Source organism: Tiliqua scincoides, chromosome 2 (genome assembly GCF_035046505.1).
Source record: "Tiliqua scincoides isolate rTilSci1 chromosome 2, rTilSci1.hap2, whole genome shotgun sequence".
NCBI lineage: Eukaryota > Metazoa > Chordata > Lepidosauria > Squamata > Scincidae > Tiliqua > Tiliqua scincoides.
Window position 1 is genome coordinate 104759741 of NC_089822.1, and position 26723 is coordinate 104786463.

At 43.8% G+C, this 26723-nt stretch overlaps 1 protein-coding gene and 1 pseudogene across 4 annotated transcripts in view; both read left to right on the forward strand.

The window, feature by feature from the left end:
• The window catches only part of ADGRL3 (adhesion G protein-coupled receptor L3), a 675925-nt gene that overhangs the window by 22649 nt on the left and 626553 nt on the right, over nucleotides 1-26723 (forward strand). The window lies entirely within an intron of this gene.
• On the forward strand, nucleotides 5201-5317 carry LOC136642928 (5S ribosomal RNA; annotated as a pseudogene).

Here is a 26723-nt window from a genome sequence, read left to right on the forward strand (position 1 = left end):
AGAGATGTGTTTGATCATTTCATGATAAAACTGGAAACTGCAAATTAATCATATCATCATATATACTATTTTAATGCTGCATTGAGATATTTGTGTGTTTCGCACTCATTAGCATACAGTGATTTTTATCTCAGCTTTAAATCATCAGCACAGATTGGTGCAAAAGATTAAGTAATTTTTTTTTTATCCTGGTGTAATATTATGGCTTTTTCAAAGCTGAAAAAGCTGCAGGTCATGGTATCATTATCTGTCAGTACTCCCATTTTAAATTCTAGCATTCTTATTACAGGAATTGACACTGATGCAAAGGAGTAGATGAGAGAAATCTACTGGCTTTCATTTTGCAGTAAGCCTGCCAAATGTTTTCCATGGACTTTCAGATCTATGAATGAAGACATTGGATTTCACCTACTATTATAGGAACCCTTTCAATGTCTGGGAAGAACAGGATGACCTGGTAAATTTAATGTAATTTTCTTTTATGTTGCCAGGCAGGGTTACTCAGTGCTGTCTCTAACAATTAGTACGTCAGTACATGTGGAAGTTAAATTCCTGTCCCTGATTAAGCAGAGACTTGCCTTCCTTTCCTGACTCTAAAATTGTCCCTTTTAAAAATTCATTGTAACTTTTAGATTCATGTACTTGTCATAATAAAATGTGTAAAATATAACTTATTTTAACGAACTGTACTTTGTACAGTGAAGTACAGAAGCAAAGCTCAGGAGATTTTTGAGCTTTCTGCACTTGTATTGATATTGGTTTAAATAGTGTTTTCCATTAAGATATCACCATTTCAGCCCTTCTGCACAGTGTTTCAGGCCACCTCTGGGTAATGCAGCTTTCATTGTTTAAAATTTCAGCATTTAATTTTTCCATTCTATTCACTCATTGAAAGATACCTAACAGTAAAATATAAACACATAGAAGCTATTAAAATTAATTGCTGTGTGAATGCAGCAGTTTGGTGCAGAGGAAGGCTCTTTGTGCGAGGAGGCGCAATCCCAACTTTGTTTGCAGAGTGGTGGGTGGTGAACTTAGGTGGCTGCTCTTTCACTTCCTCTGTCAGCAAGCATGGAAGCATCTGCTCTACAGTGTGCCACTTGGAGCCTGAGTTTGGGCTTCTCTCCAAGAAGCAGCTGCTGCCACCGCAAGACAAACAACAGAAGTGTGGTCCAAAGTTGTGAGTGCCCCTCTCCCTCATATTACACCTTCAGCACCTCTGATATAGTCAAGCTGGTGAGAAGGCAATGTCTGGCTAGAATGGCAATGTAGCGTTTAGGTAACCAACCCTCCTCCTCTACCTTGCACAGAGGTTGGGATTCACAATCTTTGCATAAAATCAAAATTAATTAATGAAATTCACTTATCTAAGGAAGTGAACACATTAAACTTTCTCAGAGTGTCACATATTCCAAAATACAAATATTTACCATCAAATGGAAACTTTCTCCATGTGATATTGGGTTCCTTTTGCGGCATCTTGCCTGAGAAAATGTCAGTGACTACACCAAAAGAGCAGCTCAGGTGTTAATGGGCACCTTGGCAACCTTGGGATATCTTGATTAATATCAGGTACCACTAATAGCAGGGCATAACTTGGGCCTGGTCATTGCTGACAAGGTAAGTGCAGTTTTTGGGTGGGGGAGTCTGATAACTGCATTGTCATGGGCAGGTAACTGGTTGCATTTAGATTTGCTGCAACTTCTAAACTCTGTTGGGGCAGGGGGCTGATGACTGCTCCACCTTGGGAGATTGATGGATCTGCTCCATTTCCAAAAGGCTCTTGGGAATTTGGGGGCTTACCAAGGCTGGTCATCATGGGGAAGTTCGATGTTTCCATTTGTCGGAGATTGCCCATGAAATGGGTCTGCATAGAAGTTTAACAAGTAAATCCATTTTGTTTGCTTATTGTAATCATTTTCATTTTGTTTTTCATAGTAATGCGAAGTTATATTTTGTGTGTGGAGGTTTTTAAAACTAGGTGTATTTTTAATGCAGTATTTAAGTACTAGTTTTGTATCTTTTTAGTATGTTCCGATGAAAGTCTTGGAAAAAGACTTTCATTCAAAACAAGTCAGCAATATCAATAAAAGAAGTGTATCAGTCCTGGCAGTGGATTCAAAAGAACTAACCTGTTTAATGTGATACTGCAGCGGCTCAGTAACCTCTTCCTTGTCTTGCACAAACTTTGTCCTTTTCTTAGTATGAATTTATCACAGTGTCCTGTTTTTGATTCTGGAACTCTTTCCCCTGGACTCCTACACGGTGCTCAATAGCTTTGTTCAAACTCACTTCTTTGGTGAAGCTGTTGCCCCACTCTCTAAAGTAGGAGTTGGGTTCTGAAGGTGGTGGTCATGGTTGCTGCCTGCTTCCTCTCGGAAGGAGAGAGAGAGGACTATTCTGGGTGCAAATTTCAAACCCAGTCCCAAGTGTGACTAGCAACATTTTCAGGGGACAGCACATTTTGGCTGGCTGTGGTAGTTCTCAAACACTTCTTGTCATCGAACCTGCCATCCTTTGAGGGGAGTAGAGGTAGGTTTTTATACATAATACCTTGCTGTGGCTGAGATGGCATTAAAGCCCAGTGCAACTGTGGAGAAGAGCCCAAAGCACCTTCCCATTCCCTAAATGAGAAAAGGGACAGAGGACTTACCGCTGTAGGCTTTGAAGGTGCTTGGAGCACATTTCGCATCAATGTGTTTGCAGATTTAATTCTCCAGGAGTGCAAGGGACAATCTCTCTATCATGGTAGTTTCAGAGACTTCTTGAAAACGGTAGCATTTGAAGTGTCTCTGAGGTTTAGCCAATGGTGTACTTGAGGCATCTGCTGCCCTGGGTCACAGAATATTTTGGCATCCCTATGCAAGAAATCAAAAAATTAATATACAATTCAGATTAATGCGAATTAATGTGTTAACCAAACGGCAGAGCGGAGCAGGCGTGGCGGAGGTGAGTGGACTTCGGAAAGCGGCTTGGAGCAGGAGGAGGAGGTGGACTGGCTGCAGTTCTTTGCACTTTTATTCAGGAGTAACTGTCCAAGGGAACACAAAGCTGCATGAGGAAGGGAAGGGGCTGCAAAGAGAACGAGGAGTTGGCGGGCTGGGGAATGAGGTGCCACCCCCCACCGACCATTTGTTACTCCTTTGGGACGAGCAGCAGGCCACCTCCCCCCCACATTCTTGCACCCCTTTCTCCAAAGCTCCTCTCTGCATTTGTCCCGCCACCTCTTACATACATACACACCCCGACATGCTCTTGAACCTCGAGGTTGGCCGTGCAGGGGAGATGCATAGGACTGCCAAGCCACCCATAGGAGGGCAGATGGGCAGGGTGGCCGGCACAGCATCTTTTTCCCTGCCAGGCTCTGCCTTCGCCCCACAGTTCAAAGAGTAGCCAGGAAACCTGAGAGCTGCTCCAGAGGCACTCCTGCCACTCAGGAAGCCAAGAGATGAGTCTTTAGCCTGATCTAACAGGGGTGGGAGCGAACTGAACCTGGTCCCCACCCACCTAGAAAGAGTCACTGGCAAGCCACTTCCAGCAACCACAGTGCACTTGCTGGAAGAGTTGGTTTCCCTCCTGCTGCACCCTCGGAAATTGAGTCTTTGCTAATAATTTTTTTTTTTGCCAGTAAAAAAAAGGCATGTCAGTGCAGCATGGTTGATCTCTGTGGGGGTGGCAATGCCACCCTCAAAGGAGTGCCGCCTGGTGTCACAAGCATCCCCCTTGCCCCACGGGTAGCTATGCCATTGGGTCTAGCAATGTTGGGAAGCGTCTCTCCCCTTTTCTAAGATGTAAGGAAGGGTAGGTGTGCTTGACCTTCTCCAGAGGTTGGAGAAGGATGGCAAATGAAGATGCAAGTGCTAAAGGAAAGTGGCTGAGAGCAGTGGTAGATCCCATAGCAGTTTGAAGCTTGTGTACCTGGAATGGGACTGACCTCCCACTTAATTGTTAAAAAAAAGTTATTTAAGGCTAGGAGGGAGGTTGGGGACTAACATACTCCCTTTGGGGCAGGGCTTCCTTGCCCCAGGTGCCAAAGTGAGTGGTTGTTTATGAAGATGGGATAATTATTCCCAAAAGGTGCATAAATATCTTTTCTTGGGTTCTGAAAGTGCTTAACTTTGGCGGGATTGTGCTGCTTCAATAATGCAAATTGGCACGGCTTGCCCTTTTGAGAAAGTACGTGCCAGATTCCAGCACCCGGTATTCCAGCTTGGCGATCAGGCTTTATATTATTAAAAGAGATTAAAATATTATTAAAAGAGAACATTATCATTTTGTGGTCTACAGCAATAAAAAATGTACGTTGTCACCGCCTCTTCCCCAGGTCTTTACAAGACTGATTTCTAAATAAAGTATGCGCATTAAATTTGGTCTAAGGAAAGATGAATATATAATTTAATTTGCATACATTAAAAACTTAGTTTCATTAATGATTTAAGATTCTCTTACATTTGGAAGCCACATCTTGGTGGGATTTTTCCCTGATTGAACTGCTCAGTCTCTGGGTTTGGCAGTGCTGCTTTTGTATTATAAATGGATATTGGTAACATTGGACATTTTGTCATCCTCGCTAAATTATTTTCAGAGTGTTTATTGAAAGAGATGCAATCTTCTTCTTCTGCTCTCCAAAATGGACACTTTAAAGCATTGCAACAAAGCACCATTTTAATACTACTACTACTTAACATGTGTGGAGTGCTTTCTGAGTGTTGCAAAGCACTTGATTTATTCACTCATTTTTATCCTACTTTTCATCCAAAATCTGAAGACGAGTTAACATAAAAGTAATAAAACATGAAAAACAGGCTCCACTGAAAGCAGTAATTAACCAAAAACAAAACCAGTAGTTGGAGACAGATAAAAAAGAGCTATTCCAGCAAAGGTCTGACACCCAAAGAACAAATTGGCTTCAGAGACCAAATGTCAGATGTAACGGTTGAGTGTTTTTAACCAGGGTGGGGGTGGGGGGGAACTCCCAGACATTTTGAGGCACAGAATTCTGCATCCAGGGAGCAACCACAGAGCAGGTCCTATCCCACGTGCACATAAGGCTTGCTCAGTGACAACACACAATAGCAGAGCTTCCCTTTAATGCAGATAAGGCTGAGAGATAATGACTGGCTCAAGGCCTTCCAGGAACCTTCCAGAAACCTTCATGGCTGAGCAGGGATTTGAACCTGGATCTTCTGTGTCTAAGTCTGACTGCAACTGTTACCCTGCACATGCCTGATCTTGTCTGATCTTGGGAGCTAAGCAGGGTCAGGCCTGGTTAGTACTTGAATGGGAGACCACCTGGGAATACCAGGTGCTGTAGGCTTATACCATAGTCTTTCAAGACTGAAGGTTGCCAACCAAGTCTGACTCCTGAAGCATTACACCATTTGCCCGCCCATTAAGATCCAGGTGTAGTAAACAGGTACAACTTCTTAAACCCTATCTGTGTTGATTTTTGGAGTCTGGTTCAGTCACTCCATATCTTATGTGAGGGTTGCTTTCGAGAGTCGGCACATAAAGCTAAAAATACTCAAAATTGTCTTGACAATCCAGAAGATATGTACTGTCTGTTAAAAATTATAAGAGACAGGTTAGAACTGAAACCAATGGAGAGAACAGCATTTTCCAATCTCATTCTCACTCTCAGGCATGCATTTAGTAAGTGGAATGGAGGGCGAAATAGCCTGCATTATTTAAACTGCTGTTTTGTTTTGTTTTTTGGTCAATGTATACTGCCCATAACTACAACCTGTTAGATGGCTGTCCAGCCTCTGCTTAAACACCTGCCATGTTGGAAAGTCCACCATGTTCCGAGACAGCCTGTTTCACTGCTGAACAGTTTAAACTGTCAGGAAGTCCTTACTAACATTTAATTGAAATCTCCCTTGTCTAAACCCATTTGTCTGGTCTTATTCTCCGGAGCAACTGAGTACAAATCCACTCTATCTTCCATATGACAGGCCCTTGGATATTTATAATTCTGAGGTCTCTTAACATTCTCTTTTCCAAACTACGAACACCTAACTCCTTTGGCCTTTCTTCACAGGGCCTAGTCACCAGCCCCCTCACCATTCTAGTAGTAGTAGGAGTAGGAGTAGTAGTAGGAGGAGGAGGAGGAGGAGTAACTTTATTGTCATTGTGCTACAGCACAACAAAATTTATGCACCTTTGAGATACAAGCATAAATATATACAACAATTCCAACAATCACACTCTACACACTCACCCACATATTCTATACGACATGCATCATCATATAAAAACAGTATAACAGACCATAATGCCCAGGAGCATGGTAACAACTATATCACCTTATTCAGTGTAATTATGGCTATACTGCTCTATACTGCCCTATACTGCCCTGGGCCAGGGTATCTTAGAGATCGCCTACTCCCGTACAATCCGGCTCGTCCTCTCAGGTCATCAAAGAAGGCCTTTTTGCAAGTGCTGCCGCCTAAGGAGGTACATGGGGCAGCGGCAAGAAACAGGGCCTTCTCAGTAGTGGCACCAACGCTATGGAACTCCCTCCCCCTTGACTTGAGAATGGCTCCCTCTCTTGAGACTTTTCGGCGAGGCCTGAAGACCTTGCTGTTTAAACAAGCCTTCTGACTTCATGGCCTTTTTAACATCTTTTATACATCTTTTAGTTGCTTTTTTACAGGCCTGATTCCTCTAAGAACTGCTGTTTTATGCTCTTTTTTATTCTGACTTTTATCTGACTACTGTTTTTATGGTTTCTGTTAATGTGTTTTTAATATGTTTTTATCTGTTTGTTAAAATATGTTTTAATCTGCTTTTATATGTTGTAAGCTGCCCTGGGTCCCTTTAGGGAGAAGGGTGGGATAGAAATAAAGTTTATTATTATTATTATTATTATTATTATTATTATTATTATTATTATTATTATTATGGCTGTGGGATAAAAACTGTTCAGGAATCGTGTGGTGCGTGCTCTAATAGTTCTGTATCGTCTACCTGAAGGCAACAGTTTAAAGAACTTATGAGCCGGATGGAAGGGCTCTCTCAGAATACTATGTGACTTCTGCAGACAGTGAGATGTATGGATGTCCTCCGAAGCTGGTAGATGAAGGTTGATGATGTACTGCGCTATCTTAATAATTCTCTGCAGAGTTTTTTTGTCCCCTGCAGAGCAATTTCCGTACCACACCAAGATATCATAGGTTAGGACACTCTCAATGGTGAAACGATAGTAAGACACAAGCAGCTGTTGTGACAAATTTTACCTCCCAAACTTCCTCAGAAAATATAACCACTTTTGTGCCTTTTTTATCAACATGCTGGTGTCAATAGTCCATGAGAGGTCCTCTGTGATGTAAATACCTAGGAAATTGAAACTAGCAACCCTCTCTACCTCCTCACCATTTATGTATAATGGTGTGTGTACATCCCTCTTTTTCTGGAAGTCAATTACAAGTTCTTTAGTCTTTTTTATCTTAATTCTCATCGCCCTCCTCTGGACCTGCTCAAGTTTGTCAATATTCCTCTTACATGACTGCACCTGGAACTGGACACACTATTCCGGGTGGAGTGTGACTAAAGCTGAATACCATGGTACCCTTACTTCTCATAGTCTTGATACTGTACTTCTGTTGCTACAACTTAGAATTGTATTTGCCTTCTTTGCTACTGCATTACGTTGCTGGCTCATGTTTGGCTTGTTCACTATGCAGTCTTTATTGCTGTAACTCCATACAAGGTCAGGAGTCATCTCCTGCTTCCTTCAGGGGAATGGGCTGGGATTATCCCAGCAGTTGTGCTAGGCTGCACTGTATTTAAGCATAATTGCAATAAAGATTCCTGCTACTTGAGGGCAGAACTAGAGAGTGGACCTATTTGGATACATTCTGAATGCCCAATCTGCCCCACTCCATTGCACAGTGACTCAATTTGCCTAACATAAGAAGAACCCCACTGGATCAGGCCAAAGGCCCATCTAGCCCAGCTTCCTGTATCTCACAGTGGCCCACCAAATGCTACAGAGAACTCAACTTCTTGGCTGTTGTGGTCAGTGGAATCCTCCCAGATCCTGTCTGGGGAACAGTTCCAAGTTGACACTAGGAAGAAGAGGAACTGCCCATGCAGCGACTTCCTTCCCTTCCCTGAAGCTGATGCAGAGCCAGCCAGTACACTCCTAGGCATTCAAACAGCTGTGTTGGACCAATCCAGGAAGGATGTGAGGGGGGGAGAAGCTGCTTCTGGCTGCTGCCATGTGCCAGTGTTGGGGGAAGTGTGGGATGAACTGGAGGTAGAATGTTCTGTGAGAGCAATTTTCAACCAGTGTGCTGTGACACATGGGTGTTCTGCAAATGGTCTGCAAGTGTGCCATGGGAGTTTAGGGCAAGGTAATTTATTAGTAGAGCCTTTGGGGATGTGAGCTCCCTGCTGAGTGTGCCTTGTCAATTGACAAATACTGATGGTGTGCCTTGACAATTTTAGCCCCTTGTCAGGGTAAGATGAAAAAGCTTTGAAATTGCTAAGCTGCGATTTGATGGGAGAAAAATCCAGGGGGTGAAGAAAGCTTTGTGGGGCAAGGGTGTGTGCACAAAGGGGCCTGCCTCCAGTACGAACCAAAGAACAAGGGTAGAGCTTACCTTGGCAGCAGGCCCCAGCAGAAATGTTCTAAGGATTGCTACCACATGCCACTGAAATGGCATCACAGATCTGACACTACAGGTAGAATTTTATTATCAGCTGATTTGATGATTCACAGTGCTTTTCCAAAAAAGTCACCTTTTGTTTAGTTTCATGTTGAGCATGAAAGAATGTCATTGAAACACACCATGTGTGAACCAGCCTTTAGTAAGTTTTAATCTGCTGGAAACATTTCATCTTAAATCAATAAACCTGGCTAGGCAGAAGAAACAAACATTTCTTCACATTCCGTCTTACTGTGCTTTCTCTGTAAGGTTGGGGTGTCACATGGTTACCGACTGCATATGTGTGGGAGTGAGAGCGCCCATCTGGAGGTGGAAAACACCACATTTTCTTTGATATTAATTGAAATTGGGCCTTAATTTCTATATTGCAGTGACTCAAATTTGTGCTAAATTGATTAACATTTGTTTGAATTGTGAAGCTGACTGTGCGGAAGATGTAATCTTTTAATTAGCAGGTGTCATGATTAGCATTTCTGGTGAGTCGTAGTTTTGTATGCATTGTGAAAGTCCCATGTTGAATCTGTCAGCAGGTAGTATAAATATACTTCGCTTAGAAAAAGAGAGAGTGTGCAAAATGTGCACATCCCTTGATAACATACTTATCAAATTTTAGGATAATTTACTATTTAAAATCTCTGTATTGGTGTATTGTACTGTTGATATAGCATTTTGTTTCATTCAGTATGTGACATTGTTAGGCAGAGTTCAGATGCCCAGTGAATGGAGTGTCAATGCTATCCTTGACATCTTTCTCAAGGAATGGAACCCATGTTCCAGCCTTGCCAGACCAACCTTTGTATGAGCGTGTGCATGCATCTCCGCTCCCCCTATATACGTATATTGGAGCTCTAAGAACAGTAAGTCTGGGCCAGCATATATAGCATATAGTGGTTTTGTGTTAGTCAACAATAGCATAACAAAAAATGCAGTGTATTAATTATCACTCCCTCAGGGTCTTGCTTGCTTGGTTTATCTAAAGTTATCCACAAATAAATCCTTACATATTTACAAAAATTACACAGACAAAAATTGTTTTGTAATAATGGGATGTTTTGGTACTATACCCCATGTAGATTTTTGGTCATACCTGAACCGTTCTAAAAGGGAGCCTTTTAGAAGGGAGGGGTGAGGTCACAGTCCCACGGTTATGATGTACTTCAGCAGTGCTTGAAGCATGTGTGGAGCAATGCAGTGTGAGGTTGGCCCAGTGCTCCAGACCATAGAGCTGACTCTTGCTAACTATGCAGAGAGGCACTTTTACCTGATGCTGTTATGTTCTGCAGAGAAAGAACAACCGTCCCTCTGCGTTCCAGCATGGTGTCCATTCTACTGGCTGTTGCTGGTTTCTCTATAACTTGTGTGCCCCTCTGTGACAATGAGCCATCTCTTTCATTTCTTTTTCAATCACTCTTGCTTTGGAGAACATTTTTTTGTGAAAAGCAGTACACAATATATTGCATCCTTGGTGGAAACAGATGCTATTTTTGTCGTTTCCACAGGGGCCAAAGATCTGGAGAGCCTTTTCCCTGATGGAAATAACACAAATGGCATCCGTTTCTTGCCAGAGAAGATAGTTCTTGTTCCTGGCCCCCTGGTAGAGAATACCATTACTGCCCTTCCTCATCACATATAGGCTGATGCGTTCTGAGCTGTCTGTGACAGATCAGGAGAGAGATCTTGGGGTGGTGGTGGACAGCTCGATGAAAGTGTCAGCAGCAGTAAAGAAGGCCATTTCTATGCTTGGGATCATTAGAAAAGGTATTGAGAACAAAACGGCTAATATTATAATGCTGTTGTACAAATCTATGGTAAGGCCACACCTGGAGTGTTGCATCCAGTTCTGGTCGCCACATCTCATAAAGGATATAGTGGAAATGGAAAAGGTGCAAAAGAGAGCAACTAAGATGATTACTGGGCTGGGGCACCTTCTTATGAGGAAAAGCTACGGCGTTTGGGCCTCTTCAGCCTAGAAAAGAGGCTCCTGAGGGGGGGCATGATTGAGACATAAAAATTATGCCTGGGAAGGATAAAGTGGATAGAGAGATGCTCTTTACACTCTCACATAACACCAGAACCAGGGGACATCAGCTAAAATTGAGTGTTGGGAGGGTTAGGACAGACAAAAGAAAATATTTCTTTACTCAGTGTGTGGTTGGTCTGTGGAACTCCTTGCCACAGGATGTGGCGACGGCGTCTGGCCTGGATGCCTTTAAAAGGGGATTGGACAAGTTTATTGAGGAAAAATCCATTATGGGTTACAAGCCATGATGTGTATGTGCAACCTCCTGATTTTAGAAATGGGCTATGCCAGATGCAAGGGAGGGCACCAGGATGAGGTTTCTTGTTATCTGGTGTGCTCCCTGGAGCATTTGGTGGGTCACTGTGAGATACAGGAAGCTGGACTAGATGGGCCTATGGCCTGATCTAGTGGGGCTGTTCTTATATTCTTATGAGGAAGGGGACGAGAGTGAGGGCTTTTCATTCCAACCTTTGTAATACACAAAGATTGTAATGCTTTGAGATGCATTCGGGTCCTGCTCGCTTGCTCGAAGCAGGTTGCAAGGAAGCTTGTGCTTGTCTTGAGCTATTTGCAAACATCATGAGTGGCGACGTTTAGTATTTCAAGGTCCCTTTGCAAGATGCTCACAACATCTCTGCGTCTGAGATGTTTTACAGCACTTCACACACTCTCCCCTCTTCCTCTCCACAGTCAGGGTTTAGGGGTCAGGCTGCTTGCCACAGCAAGTTCATAGGTGAATCCTAGTCACTTGATATAATAGGAACAGGCAGGATTTTAAGAACTAACATATATACTACATGTTGTAGAAGAAACTGCTTTTCAACAGTGAATTAACAAACTGAAATTCATTTGTGTTAATGTAGCAAAAAAAGTTGTTTTGTTTTTTTAAAGAAGCACTAACTTGGGCTTTCCTCCAGCATATAAGGGGGGGAGAACTCTGTGTGTGTGTGTGCGCGTGAGTAAGAGAGAGAGAAAAGTTACTCAGTAATATTAAAAATAGGTTTGCCAGATACACTCCTTGCAGCTAAGTGAAGTCTAGCTAAGGTAGATTTTGAGTAGTAATCTTAGAATTTTGAAATACAATTGCAGTCTTTTAGAATACAATTTGATAATTAAAAAGAAAAACCATTAGCAGATCTATCAATCTCAATTTAATTAAGGAGATCAGATGTTGTAAAACATGCGGGTAACACACTTGCCCGCCTTTGTTACTATAATTGGCTTCACTGAGAAGCAGAATAACTTCCCCAGAATTGTTGTTAATAAAATTCACATATTTGCACATCATAACAGACTATATAATTGTTTGATGTAGTCTTTTAAGAGTAAATCAAGGGAACATTATGATATTTAATGGAAATAGGGAGGGTTCTGGAGGAAGCTGATGTTTGAGATCAGTGGTTCTCAAATTTTTTACTACTGCAACCTACTTCGTCAGCCACTGTGACCGTTTTGTGCCCCAGAATTTAGCACTGCGAAGCTTTCTAAGTTGATTAGACTTGGCAGTGGTGACCCATGCCTTAGTGACATCGAGGATAGATTACTCACTCTATGTGGGACTGCTTTGGAAGACTGTCCAGTAACTACAGCTAGTATAGAATGTGACTGCCCTTGTGGTTGTGGGGGCTCATCAGTTGGATTCAGCCAGTCCACTGCTTCAGCAGCTACACTGGCTGTCAGTTGTTTCCGGGCACAAATCAAGGTGCTACTTTATACTTTTAATTCTCTTTTATTGCTCTTGAACAGGAGGGCATCAGAGGGGGCTCATTTAGGCATGCCAGCATTGATGGTAGTGAAGGGAATGGCGGTGAGGAATGGGGCTTTCTCAGTGGTGGCACCAGGACTGTGGAACTCTCTCCCCTCAGAATTAAGAACTGCTCCTTCTTTGGAGACCTTCCAGTGGGGCCTTAAGACATTTCTGTTTAGAATGGCCCCTGATGGTGACCTATTCTTGGACATGATTTGTCTGTCCTTTAATGGATGCTGATCAACTGGGGTTTTTAATTGTTTTATTTCTTTATTGTTTTTAGTTTATTGTAAGCTGCCTTGAATACCCTCACTATGAGAAAGATGGGCTAAAAATCATTAAATAAATCAAAGAAATCCAAAGAATAGAAGCATTAAACAATAATAGTAACAAACAAAACTGTGTGGCTTAGGGTCAAATGAGAGCACTCACCTGTAATTGTGATGCTGACAGTGGTATGTGTGCATGTACAGTAGATGGTAAAGCCTTACCTCCCTACATTTTGTTGCCCCTGGCTTTTCTATTTTGTTGTTTTTTTCCCCAGCCCTTTTTGATATTGGACTGATACACAGGGACTGGGAGGGAGGAAGGGAGGAAGGAATGAATATTCAGGTCCTCTTCACAACATCCCACATTTGATTGATATTAAGCTACCTGCTTATATTCTTAATTGTATCTGTGATGCATCCATCATATCTAGTTTAGCCCTTGTTTGTGTTTGTGGTGGTTTGTGGGGAGTTTGGAATATTCCTCATCTTCCTTCCAGTTCTTGCTGCATATCACTTTAGCAAGATGATTAATAACATGGCAGGCCAATATCGAGGCTGTGTGATCGCCTTTGTTTTATTTATTAGAGCCCCAAGATCGACCAACTGGAGCATAACCAAGAATAGTGGTGCAGGGAGTGGTGTCAGTTATCTCATTGACTTCCTGAGCCATACACCAAAATGAGCTGTTTATACAACATTAGAGAATTTAACATTAAACCTCACACACACCCAGCAGATCTGGATAAAGTCCTAATCAAAGGCAACAGATTAATGCTACTGTTTTGCAGGTGAGAAACTCTTTGAAAGCTGAGAGATGTGTGCAGGATAAGCCTAAGACTTACCAGGGAAGAGACTTTTAAAATTGCAGTTTTTAAAGGGACAATCAAGCTGTGTCAGTGTTTTTTAGTAATGACGTCACACTGCAGAGCTTGAGAAAACCAAGGCTCAGAGATCTACAGCTTATCTGGACCGGTAATAGTACATTGGGTTCCAAGTGAGCATTTTCTTAACCCTGCCCTTTCAGTAAGGAAAGGAGACCGACAGCTTGATCCTATGCATTTTTATGCACAAGTTTCTAATGACTTAATAAAGGAACCTGAGCATGTTGTCCAAGAACAATGTCTTTGGGCTTGAAGTTTTAAAAAAAAACACAGAATTTTTGTGTAACTTGATGCTTGCGATGACCAGATTACAGGGCATTCTGCACTCCTCTGAGTAGTCCATGGCAAAGATGTTGGTGATAGAAGCAGCACTACAGCTGGAAACTATAGTTGAAAACTATATTTATAGCATAATACTACCAAGAACTGTATCCATTCTTTACACAGTGACAGAAGGGGGGGTGGTCAAACTCAGCCATAGTTTGATCAATTACCTTTCTCCTAAAATAGATTTAGATACTATTCAATTCAGGCTTTCCAGTTTACAATTCTCCTCAGTGGTGCTATAAAACAAATTCTTGTATGACGTATCTAAATTTCTGTGCAAAATCACTTCACCCACAGGTCCATGTCTGTCTTTTCATTGAAATTAATAGTACAGTAGTAACAATTTCTATCTGATCCTCCTGCCAAGGAGTGCAGGATGGCCTCTTCTCCCCACTGTTTATGATCATAAACCTGCTAAGTAAATTGCAACACAATACTATGCATGTCTCCTCCGAAGTAAGTTCCATTAAATTTAGTGGAACCTAGTTGTGGGTAAGTGTGTATAGAATTGCAGCCATAGGGTTGGAAGGAGTGATTGGCACTAGAGGTCACTTCCAGCACATATATTGTGCCACTACACATAGTTTACCCACTTTATTCAGTGGGGCTTACTCTCAGGCAAGTGTGTATAGGATTGCAGCCTCAGTGAGCTTTTGAGACTCCGTGAGAATTTGAATCTGGAGCTCCCTGATCCTAGTATAATGCTATATCATGCCGGCTCTCAAATTGATAGTTGTATGTGCAGATTAAATATTCATGTATTTCTCCAATAACAGAATAAATTTTAGGTGAATTTAAGGAATCTAATTTTAAATGCAGTATTTTGCACACATACATGTTACTGACTGCCTCGTAGCTATCATATTTGTACTCTGATCGAGTATTGTACTCTAAGCTAGGGTTCCAAGTTTTGTGGGGAACAGGTTGGAGCAGTCTTTGATTCTGTACGGTTATTCTTCAACTTAAGAACATAACATAAGAACATAAGAACAGCCCCACTGGATCAGGCCATAGGCCCATCTAGTCCAGCTTCCTGTATCTCACAGCGGCCCACCAAATGCCCCAGGGAGCACACCAGATAACAAGAGACCTCATCCTGGTGCCCTCCCCTACATCTGGCATTCTGACATAACCCATTCCTAAAATCAGGAGGTTGCGCATACACATCATGACTTGTACCCCATAATGGATTTTTCCTCCAGAAACTCGTCCAATCCCCTTTTAAAGGCGTCTAGGCTAGACGCCAGCACCACATCCTGTGGCAAGGAGTTCCACAGACCGACCACGCGCTGAGTAAAGAAATATTTTCTTTTGTTTGTCCTAACTCTCCCAACACTCAATTTGAGTGGATGTCCCCTGGTTCTGGTATTATGTGAGAGTGTAAAGAGCATCTCCCTATCCACTCTGTCCATCCCCTGCATAATTTTGTATGTCTCAATCATGTCCCCCCTCAAGCGTCTCTTTTCTAGGCTGAAGAGGCCCAAACGCCGTAGCCTTTCCTCATAAGGAAGGTGCCCCAGCCCCGTAATCATCTTAGTCGCTCTCTTTTGCACCTTTTCCATTTCCACTATGTCTTTTTTGAGATGCGGCGACCAGAACTGGACACCAATACTCCAGGTGTGGCCTTACCATCGATTTGTACAACGGCATTATAATACTAGCCGTTTTGTTCTCAATACCCTTCCTAATGATCCCAAGCATAGAATTGGCCTTCTTCACTGCCGCCGCACATTGGGTCAACACTTTCATCGACCTGTCCACCACCACCCCAAGATCTCTCTCCTGATCTGTCACAGACAGCTCAGAACCCATCAGCCTATATGTGAAGTTTTGATTTTTTGCCCCAATGTGCATGACTTTACACTTACTGACATTGAAGCGCATCTGCCATTTTGCTGCCCATTCTGCCAGTCTGGAGAGATCCTTCTGGAGCTCCTCACAATCACTTCTGGTCTTTACCACTCGGAAAAGTTTGGTGTCGTCTGCAAACTTAGCCACTTCACTGCTCAACCCTGTCTCCAGGTCATTTATGAAGAGGTTGAAAAGCACCGGTCCCAGGACAGATCCTTGGGGCACACCGCTTTTCACCTCTCTCCATTGTGAAAATTGCCCATTGACACCCACTCTCTGCTTCCTGGCCTCCAACCAGTTCTCAATCCACAAGAGGACCTGTCCTCTAATTCCCTGACTGTGGAGTTTTTTCAGTAGCCTTTGGTGAGGGACCGTGTCAAACGCCTTCTGAAAGTCCAGATATATAATGTCCACGGGTTCTCCCGCATCCACATGCCTGTTGACCTTTTCAAAGAATTCTATAAGGTTTGTGAGGCAAGGCTTACCCTTACAGAAGCCATGCTGACTCTCCCTCAGCAAGGCCTGTTCGTCTATGTGTTTTGAGATCCTATCTTTGATGAGGCATTCCCACCATCTTACCCAGTATGGATGTTAGGCTGACCGGCCTATAGTTTCCCGGGTCCCCCCTCTTTCCCTTTTTAAAAATAGGCGTGACATTTGCTATCCTCCAATCTTCTGGCACCGTGGCAGTTTTGAGGGACAAGTTGCATACCTTAGTCAAGAGATCTGCAACTTCATTCTTCAATTCCTTAATAACCCTTGGGTGGATGCCATCAGGGCCCGGTGACTTATTGATCTTTAATTTATCAATGAGGTCTGAAACATCTTCTCTTTTAACCTCTATCTGACTTAACTCCTCGGTCAGGAGGGGCCGTTCGGGCAGCGGTATCTGCCCGAGGTCTTCTGCCGTGAAGACAGATGCAAAGAACTCATTTAATTTCTCTGCCATCTCTAAGTCTCCTTTTATCTCCCCTTTCCCTCCCTCACCATCCAGAGGGCCAACCGCTTCTCTGGCGGGTTTCCTGCTTCTAACATATTTGAAGAAGCTTTTATTATTCCCCTTAATGTTGCTGGCCATGCGTTCCTCATAGTCTCACTTGGCCTCCCATATCACCTTCTTACATTTCTTTTGCCACAGTTTGTTCCTTTTTATTCTCCTCATTAGGGCAAGACTTCCATTTACGGAAGGAAGCTTCCTTGCCCTTCACAGCCTCTCTAACTTGGCTGGTTAGCCATGCGGGCACCCTCCTGGATTTAGTGGAACCCTTCTTTCTTTGCGGTATACACCTCTGCTGGGCCTCTATTACTGTTGTTTTAAGCAGCCTCCATGCACTCTGGAGAGATTGGACTCTTTTTACCCTCCCTTTCAACCTCCTTCTAACCAGCCTCCTCATTTGAGGGAAGTCCGCCCGTCGGAAGTCAAGGGTTTTTGTTAGAGATTTGCCTGGTATTCTTCCCCCAGCGTGCACGTCAAAACGGATCGCAGCATGATCACTGTTCCCCAATGGCTCAGTAACGTTTACATCTCTAACCAGGTCCTGCGTACCACACAAAATTGAATCCAGAGTCACCTGTCCTCTGGTGGGCTCCGTGACTAGCTGATCTAAGCCACAGTCATTTAGCACGTCAAGAAATCCGGTTTCCTTATCGTGACCAGAACACAAATTGACCCAGTCAATATGAGGATAATTGAAGTCCCCCATGATTACAACCCTGTCCCTCCTTGTCACCTCCCTGATCTGTTTCCTCATTTCAAGGTCCCCATCCGATTTCTGGTCTGGAGGACGATAGCACGCCCCCAGTATTACATCGCTGCACAAGCCTGGTAATTTAACCCACAGAGATTCTACAGTGGAGTCGGACCCACCTTCAATCTCTACTTTGCTGGATTCTATCCCTTCCTTTACATAAAGGGCCACCCCACCTCCAACAAGCCCCTGCCTGTCCCTCCTGTAGAGTTTATAGCCCGGGATTGCGGTATCCCACTGATTCTCCGCATTCCACCAGGTTTCCGTTATGCCCACTATGTCAATATTTTCCCTTGTCACCAGACATTCCAGTTCTCCCACCTTTGCTCGTAGACTTCGGGCATTCGCATAAAAGCATTTATACACAGAATGCCCCAGGATGGGCTGCTTATTCGTTCCTTTGTCCCCGCATCCTCTCATTGTGCCAAACCGTCTATCACATCCCATCACCCTAACTTTCCCAATTTCTTCTCCTACCCTGCCTTTGTCTTGTTGTTCTCTAACCTCCCCATCCTCATCCCATAGGGATGAGGAGTCCCGAACTGGATGCCCCTCGGCTCCTGTCGGCCTTCCCCCAGGGATCAGTTTAAAAGCTGCTCTGCCACCTTTTTAATGTTATGCGCCAGCAGTCTGGTTCCATTCTGGTTCAAATGGAGCCCGTCCCTCTTGTACAGGCCCCGCTTGTCCCAAAACGTTCCCCAGTGCCTAACGAATCTAAACCCCTCCTCCCTACACCACCGTCTCATCCACACATTGAGACCCCTGATCTCCGCCTGCCTAGCTGGCCCTGCGCGTGGAACAGGTAGCACTTCAGAGAACGCTACCTTTGAGGTCCTGGCTTTCAGCTTCCTGCCTAAAAGCCTAAATTTGGCCTCCAGGACCTCCCAGCTACACTTGCCCACGTTGTTGGTGCCGACATGCACCACAGCCGCTACCTCTCCCCCAGCACTGTCTACTAGCCTGTCTAGATGAGAAGTGATGTCCGCAACCTTCGCACCAGGCAGGCAAGTCACCATGCGGTCCTCACATCCATCGCAAACCCCCCTCTCTATGTTTCTAATAATCGAATCCCCCACTACAAGAAGCCCCCGACCCCCCTCCCGCCGAGGAGTATCCCAAGTGCGCTCGGATACAGGCCCATCCCCTGGAGAAGGGATCCCCCCTAGGGGATTGTTTCCCTCCTCTCCAGGATGACCAGCTAGAAGACCAACTTCTAGCTGGTCTTCAAAACCTTCCACTTCTTCACTGTCCACATCTCTCAAACCCTTCTCTCCTTCTTATACCAATTGCTGGAATGGTTGGTCTGAAGTTGCTGGTCCTCACTACTTCCTTGCTTCCAGAAAGGCGGGGGAAAAACCGTGGTGGCAGGGAAGGACAAAATACATTTAAATTGGGGGGATTTTGCCCCACTGCGTGTAGTGAATAGCACCCACAGTTTCTCTTCTGCTGGAGTTCTTGCTCTGGAGAAAGAAAATATGGAAGTTTATAAAGGTAGAACGTCCCTTCTCAAAGGTATTACCTTTCCCTTTTTCTTTTCATCTAAAGCATTTATAAAGACACATTTTCATCAACTCCCAAAATTGAGATTACCAAGGTATGTACTTGAAACAGGAGATTCAGAAAACCTATTCCAAAATCTTCTACTCTTAACGCAATGTTTGCTGTTAATGATGAAGAAAATTACTCCAAAATGGTGATAGGCCTTGCAGATGGCAATGTCTTGCACAGTGAAATGAAACTTGTATCTAAGGGATTTGGTTTCTGCCCAACACCAAGAGAACACAATATGCCTTACATAAAAAGGAATATAACATTGTTTGAGAGAAGATGATTGGCATGCATTCTCTGTGATGACACTGGTGACATCATGAAAATTTGCTATAAAGAACCTCTACTTCAGCATTACAAAACCTTGGACACTGTAGCTCAATAGAAATCCCACCTGAGTAACTTTTCCTGCTGCTGTTACAAGATCCCTTAGCAGCAATACACCAGCAACTGCTTATGACATCCTTTCTAATGAACAAAGAATATCTCCAAGAAACCTTCAGATAAGAAGAGACATTGTCACTAAACCTGCTGACAAAGATGATGCTCTTGTGGTATTAAGAACTACAGACTACATATCTGAAGGCCTTAGAAAATTTAATGATGGATGATGGATGTACAAACTCCTTCAGCAAGATGTCACACTGTATCTCAGTGAACACATTCTAAAACTTTGCAAGGGTTTACAAAGAAAGAATTATGTACTTCACAACAAAACAGTTGCTCTTGTTGCTCAGTTGCTCTAGGGGCTCTTTGCACCTAAATCCAAATCTAGGTGCTGGAAGATTGTGTGTTACTCCCAATCCACAAACCTAACAACCACGGGCACCCCACTGCTCGAATGTACTGCATAATGTTGACTTTCAAGCTCTAAATGAGCAGAATTTCCAAAGATCCACCTACAAAATTATTGCCACACTGTCCTTTACTGGCAATAACTTTTACTTTGTAACAAAAACATACTACTTACGAATTACAAGGCACAGTTAAGGGCATCCATGTGGGTCGTAAGACAGAGCTCATAAGACAGATCCCATGCATATGGGATATGCAATATTCTTCTTGTGGGTTAATTTTTGTCAAGCTATTCAAAGAAGCCAATATGGACCACGAGTATGGTGATCCTGTTTTGATGGCATCTTCGTAAACTTCTAATGAGGGAGAGCCCATTGCTGCATAAGGCAGACTATTCTAGTGCTGGACAGCTCTCACCGATAGGAAATTCTTCTTTGTGTCTAGCGTAAATCTGCTTCTCTATATTTTCAAACCACCGGTTCTATTTCTGCCCTCAGGAGCTACAGAGAGTAAATACTACAATAGGCCATAGATGGAGTGTGTAAGTTACACATTTTAAACTTTCTCTGTTGTGTCAACTGCTTATTTATACAATGTTAGTGTGTGTTTGCATCCTTCAGGAATATAGTGCTATTTGTGGTACTGTGGCTGCTTTTTTGATTCAGTTACTTAATCACACGTAAATGGGATAATAAAGAACGGCATTTGGAGTATATGAAAAGGACCATTCCTTTAAGTTACGTGGAGGTCCAGGAATGGGGGAGAGTAAGCTGCTTGTTTGGGGTGGGGAATGCTCATATCTTCCCAGTTCTGTCTATACCAGGGGTGTCAAACTTGTTTAATACAGAAGGCCGAATAGCATTCACTATGCCTGCTGAGGGCGGATGTCCTTAAGCAGGAAATGATGACATTAAGCAGTTTGTGACCAGAAATAAGCATTTTTTTCTCACTAAGGAATTCTTAGCTGCAAATGACAGAAGAGAAAACACACAAATCTTAAAGGTATTTTCAAGATATGGGAGACCCCAAATCATATGGGTCACCCTTTTAGCAGTGACACCTCAGCACAGCTCAGTTGCTGGGAGCAGCTATTGAGGGAGAGCCCAAGGGCCAGATAAAAGGCTTCTCCAGGCTGCACTTAGCCTGCGGACCTTGTTTGAGAGTCTTGTTCTTTACTGCCATAGCACACTCTGTTGTTGACTCTTTTACACTCTTTCCCATGTCCATTTAGTAGCTATCAATTTTTTGCTTCTTTTCAAACTCCTTAACATTTCCACATCTCTTTCACTTCTTTGTTCTCTCCCTCCTTCGCACTGGCTCATGTATTGTCAACCTGAGATGTCACGAACATTGAAGTGGGGTATTCAGAATTTTCGAATGGTCCTTTTGAATGCCTCTCAACCAAGCACAGGCTCACAAGCAAATGCTCTTTAAGCAGGTTTGAGAATAGGCTTGTGCACACCTGTCACCAGGGTCACCACTGCATCTTCCCCAAAGCTAAGGACTTACCTTTCCTTCTGGGGAAAGGGAAGCTAGTGATGGCAGAGATGGCAGCAGGTTCTCATGTTTGCCGCTGAGGAGTGGGTCTACCAGTCACAGGAAGCTCAGCAGGAAAGAGAAAGTGACTTCCAGTTTGGCCAGAAGTTGTTTCCATGGGACATTCTGGGGCATGTGGGGCCAATGGAGTGGGTCACTGACCCAGTGTGACTCGGAAGAGGACTCCTGGGAGCTCCCAGTAAGGCATTGCAGTGCTACAAGAAGCATCACGTCATGACCACCTTGAAGGATGAGGTATATCACATAGGGAACTGCAGCCTGGCTTGTATTGTATGCTTTGCTGTTGCTCCAGATTTCCACGGACCAATGGGGCTCTGCATCATCACTTTGAAACCTCTTTGTGGTTTCATGGATTCTGTGTTCTGTCATAATAGGACCCTTCCCTCCTCCTTTTGCCCTGCACTGCTTCATCTTTTCATGATAGAAGAGCTGTCACAGGTTTTGTCGATGACCCTCTAGAGCAGGGGTGTCAAACTCGTTTCGTATTGTGGGCTAAATTACATTCATGGCGCTTGCTGAGGGCTGGAAGTGATGTCATTAAACTGGAACTGATGTCATTAAGCAGGTCATGACCAGAAATAAGCACTTTTTTTCTCACTTTGGAGCTCATTAGCTGCAAATGACAGAAGAGAAATTATGCAAATCTTGATCACATTTTTAAGAATGGGAGATCCTAATTATCATGCAGACTGCCCTTTCAGCAGTGACACCTCAGCATAGGTCAGCAGCTAAGAGTAGCTGATCGTGGTGCTTGGAGAACCTTAGGGACAAATGAGTAGCTTCCAAGGTCCACATCCGTCCCTTGAGTCTTATGTTGACAACCCTGGTTTAGAGCCTCCTTATGAGCAATTGGGCAGATGAGAACCCTGATTCCCATGGCATTTTAGGATAGTTTAGTAACTAAATGTTTTGTTTGTGGCCTCCTCTAACTGACTTAGAATTTGTAAGCTTTCAGCTGTATCTTTGCCCTGAGAGTGTTACGGTCTGATGGTCACATGTGAGTAAATCCCAAGTTTTTTTTTTACCCCAAGCTTTTGGAATTCTGTCAATGTGTATCAAGTCAACTTTTGGAATTCTGTCAATGTGTTCTGGTCAAGTCAACTAACCAGAACTAGCCCAAGACCTTCTGGCAGCATGCCAAATGCTACTCCACATACCTAGTGATGTACTAGTGTCTGTTTGTACTGATACCTATACTGAAAAAGGAAGAGCAGGACAGAGTGGAATAGGGTATGAGAGTAGAGAGTGGAAGGCTAGAGTGTCTCTAGAGCAGGGGTGTCCAAAGTTTTTGGCAGGAGGGCCCCATCATCTCTCTGACACTGTGTCGGGGGGGGGGGATTAATTTACATTTAAAATTTGAATAAATTTACATAAGTTTACATAAATGAATATATTAAAGATGAACTTATATGAATGAATGAAGGTCTTGCAATAGCTCAAGGCCGATAAAAGGCCTTGCACAAAGCAAGGCTGGCCTTTCCTTTGCTGCCGCTACTGCATCACAGATGTGAAACAGCAAGCAGTGAAGGGAGCCTTCATCCCACAGCTGACGCGAAAGGTCAAACAGTCGCCCTCACGCTGAGAGCAGTTGTGGTCAGGTCAGTGCAGGCTCCAACAAATCTCTGAAGGGCCAGAGGCTCACTGGAGACTGGGGGCTCCCTGAGGGCTACATTGAGAGGCCTCAAGGGCTGCAAGTGGCCCCAGGGCCGGGGTTTGGGCACCCCTACTCTAGAGTACCACTCTCTACTCCTCTACACTTCTACTTTTGTTTCATCTTTTCTAATCTTGGGAGGAGGAGGGGTGGAGGAGAGTCGGCAGACAGGAATGGGTGCCACCTGCCAATCTGCTGTCTGAGGCAATCTCCAAAGTTGTCTTCATGGATGCCCAGACCCCGACTCCAACTCATCACAACTGTCATGCCTCATAAATATAACTATGGTGTGATTTATTACTGAAACGTGCAAATGTGTTTTGCAGTTGCTTCACCTCCAAGTAGTGATGGTAGTCATGGATTAAATGGATATTGCTGGCCATTACATTGGAGCAGGTCTGATGCCAGCACTTGCTGGGTTGATCCCAGATGTCCGTGGGCTCTGTGCCTTTCTGTCTTCTGTATTCCACACAGAAGCCAGTTTTGAACCAATTCAATAGCTTCAATTTTATTGCCTTGGAGTTGGAGTGCATAAGAATTCTGTCCTGAAGCATGTGCGGCAGCAGTGAAGAAGGCCAATTCTATGCTTGGGATCATTAGGAAAGGTATTGAGAACAAAACGGCTAATATTATAATGCCGTTGTACAAATCGATGGTAAGGCCACACCTGGAGTATTGTGCCCAGTTCTGGTCGCCACATCTCAAAAAAGACATAGTGGAAATGGAAAAGGTGCAAAAGAGAGTGACTAAGATGATTACGGGGCTGGGGCACCTTCCTTATGAGGAAAGGCTACAGTGTTTGGGCCTCTTCAGCCTAGAAAAGAGACGCCTGAGGGGGGACATGATTGAGACATACAAAATTATGCAGGGGAAGGATAAAGTGGATAGAGAGATGCTCTTTACACTCTCACATAACACCAGAACCAGGGGACATCCACTAAAATTGAGTGTTGGGAGAGTTAGAACAGATAAAAGAAAATATTTCTTTACTTAGCGTGTGGTTGGTCTGTGGAACTCCTTGCCACAGGATGTGGTGATGGTGACCGGCCTGGATGCCTTTAAAAGGGGATTGGACAAGTTTCTGGAGGAAAAATCCATTATGGGGTACAAGCCATGATGTGTATGTGCAACCTCCTGATTTTAGAAATGGGCTATGTCAGAATGCCAGATGCAAGGGAGGGCACCAGGTTGAGGTCTCTTGTTATCTGGTGTGCTCCCTGGGGCATTTGGTGGGCCGCTGTGAGATACAGGAAGCTGGACTAGATGGGCCTATGGCCTGATCCAGTGGGGCTGTTCTTATGTTCTTAAGGCAGGAGCTGGATTAGAGGGTATCCAGAACAGGCACTGGTCAGGTACTTGCAACCATCAAAGCAAAGTTGGCTTTAAGCCAATTGGACTGATTGCTCCCATTTGGGCCCTGTACTGCGGTAATAAAAAATAAAATGTTTTTACTAAATCATTTCACAGTCATTAAAACAAGTGGTTCTGTAACTATTTACTTTTCAAAGGCAATCTACACGTTTTGTTTACTTGTAGTCTTACAAGTATGCATGTAATTTAAAATGTGCTGAGATCATTTGGTCCAGGAACTCACATGCACTTTTTAAGTGCACATTTTGATTGCTTTCCATTCTACCGTACAGATATAAAGTCTGTAACAAATTTTATTTATATCTCTAAGATTCTACAGACCTTGGCTGTAAACCTGAGGCCACAAAAATGCTTCCCCACAGCTCTTAAGGCTGGTCCTGCATCAAAGTGTCCAACAGGCTGGACCAATCTCTGAACCCTCAGCTTTGGTGACTGTGGTACTGCCCAATGTGGCAATCAGAGATTTGGTGTGGGCAGGGATTATGGAGGGCTCATTGCAGAGTTTTGCCCCTTAAGAGCAGGGCCATTAAGAATCCAGCACTGTTATTTTGCAGAGGTTCAGTTCTCCTGCAACTGCTTCTGAGATACCCACTCATTAATTATTTCAAAAGGGCATTAGCCTTTAATCCAAGGGTTGGGTTGAAAATAGGGAGGCTTCATATTGGCAACCTTCAGTCTCGAAAGACTATGGTATCGCGCTCTGAAAGGTGGTTCTGGCACAGCGTCTAGTGTGGCTGAAAAGGCCAATCCGGGAGTGACAATCCCTTCCACACCGGGAGCAAGTGCAGTCTGTCCCTGGTCTGTCTCCCTGGCTATGGGCCTTCCTTCTTTGCCTCTTAGCCTCAGACTGTTGGCAAAGTGTCTCTTCAAACTGGGAAAGGCCATGCTGCATAGCCTGCCTCCAAGCGGGCCGCTCAGAGGCCACAGTTTCCCACTTGTTTCCCACGGTTTCCCACTTGAGGTCCATCCTTAAGGCCTTCAGATCCCTCTTGCAGATGTCCTTGTATCGCAGCTGTGGTCTACCTGTAGGGCGCTTTCCTTGCACGAGTTCTCCATAGAGGAGATCCTTTGGGATCCGGCCATCATCCATTCTCACGACATGACCAAGCCAACGCAGGCGTCTCTGTTTCAGCAGTGAATACATGCTAGGGATTCCAGCACGTTCCAGGACTGTGTTGTTTGGAACTTTGTCCTGCCAGGTGATGCCGAGGATGCGTCGGAGGCAGCGCATGTGGAAAGCGCTCAGTTTCCTCTCCTGTTGTGAGCGAAGAGTCCATGACTGATATGATTAAGAATCCAGCACTGTTATTATGCAGAGGTTCAGTTCTCCTGCAACTGCTTCTGAGATACCCACTCATTAATTATTTCAAAAGGGCATTAGCCTTTAATCCAAGGGTTGGGTTGAAAATAGGGAGGCTAGGAAACATTAATTCACTGTGCGTGAATGCAACATTCTAAAGGTTGCTTCCTTTAAGGCCTTCCTTGTTTCATACTTATACTCTCTACAGCCTCCCCTTATTTTCTAGCAGGCTTCTCCCTATCTTACTGAGGTGTTGATTGTGTGCATATCCTCCAGGTCTATCTTTTTTGTTGCATCTGTAATCCTTGCTTGTTAGGAGCTGTGCAACTTTTGTATTCTACACAATCTCTAGCATGCTGTTCTGTGAATTGCATATTTCATGGTAGTAGATGATTGCACAAAAAGTTCTGTAATTACAGGTGGGTCATACTATACAGCAGAATGATGAAAAAAGTAAAAACTGAATATTGGAAAGATCTATCATAGAGCTGATTTCTGGCTGGGAATTTTGAGAAGTGGCTTGATAACAAGTCTATATTGCATTCTTTGTGTTTGCTTGATCATTCCACACACACACACACACACACACACACACACACACACACACACACACACACCACAAGCAACAGATATTTGACCAGTTAAGCAGTACATTTGATGGAACATGGGCATGAGTTCTGGGTTAACAATGAGGACAGGGTTCAAGAGGATGTAACTTCCACATCTTAACTTTTTTGTTTCAAGTTTTGGTCAACTGTCATTAGCAATGAGTCTGTTGGCTTTCCAGCACTGGCATAGCGGTGCCAATGGGACATGTGCTACATCCTGCAGTTGGGTGTCATTCACGAAGGCCTCCTCATTTGTTGCCTTACCTCAGAGCTGCATTACCCTTATGTCAGTGCTGGAAATTGGATTAGGATTAGGGTTAGAATTGTGACCTGTTTTGTTTAAGGCAGGGATGTCCAAACTTTTTGGCAGCAGGGCCA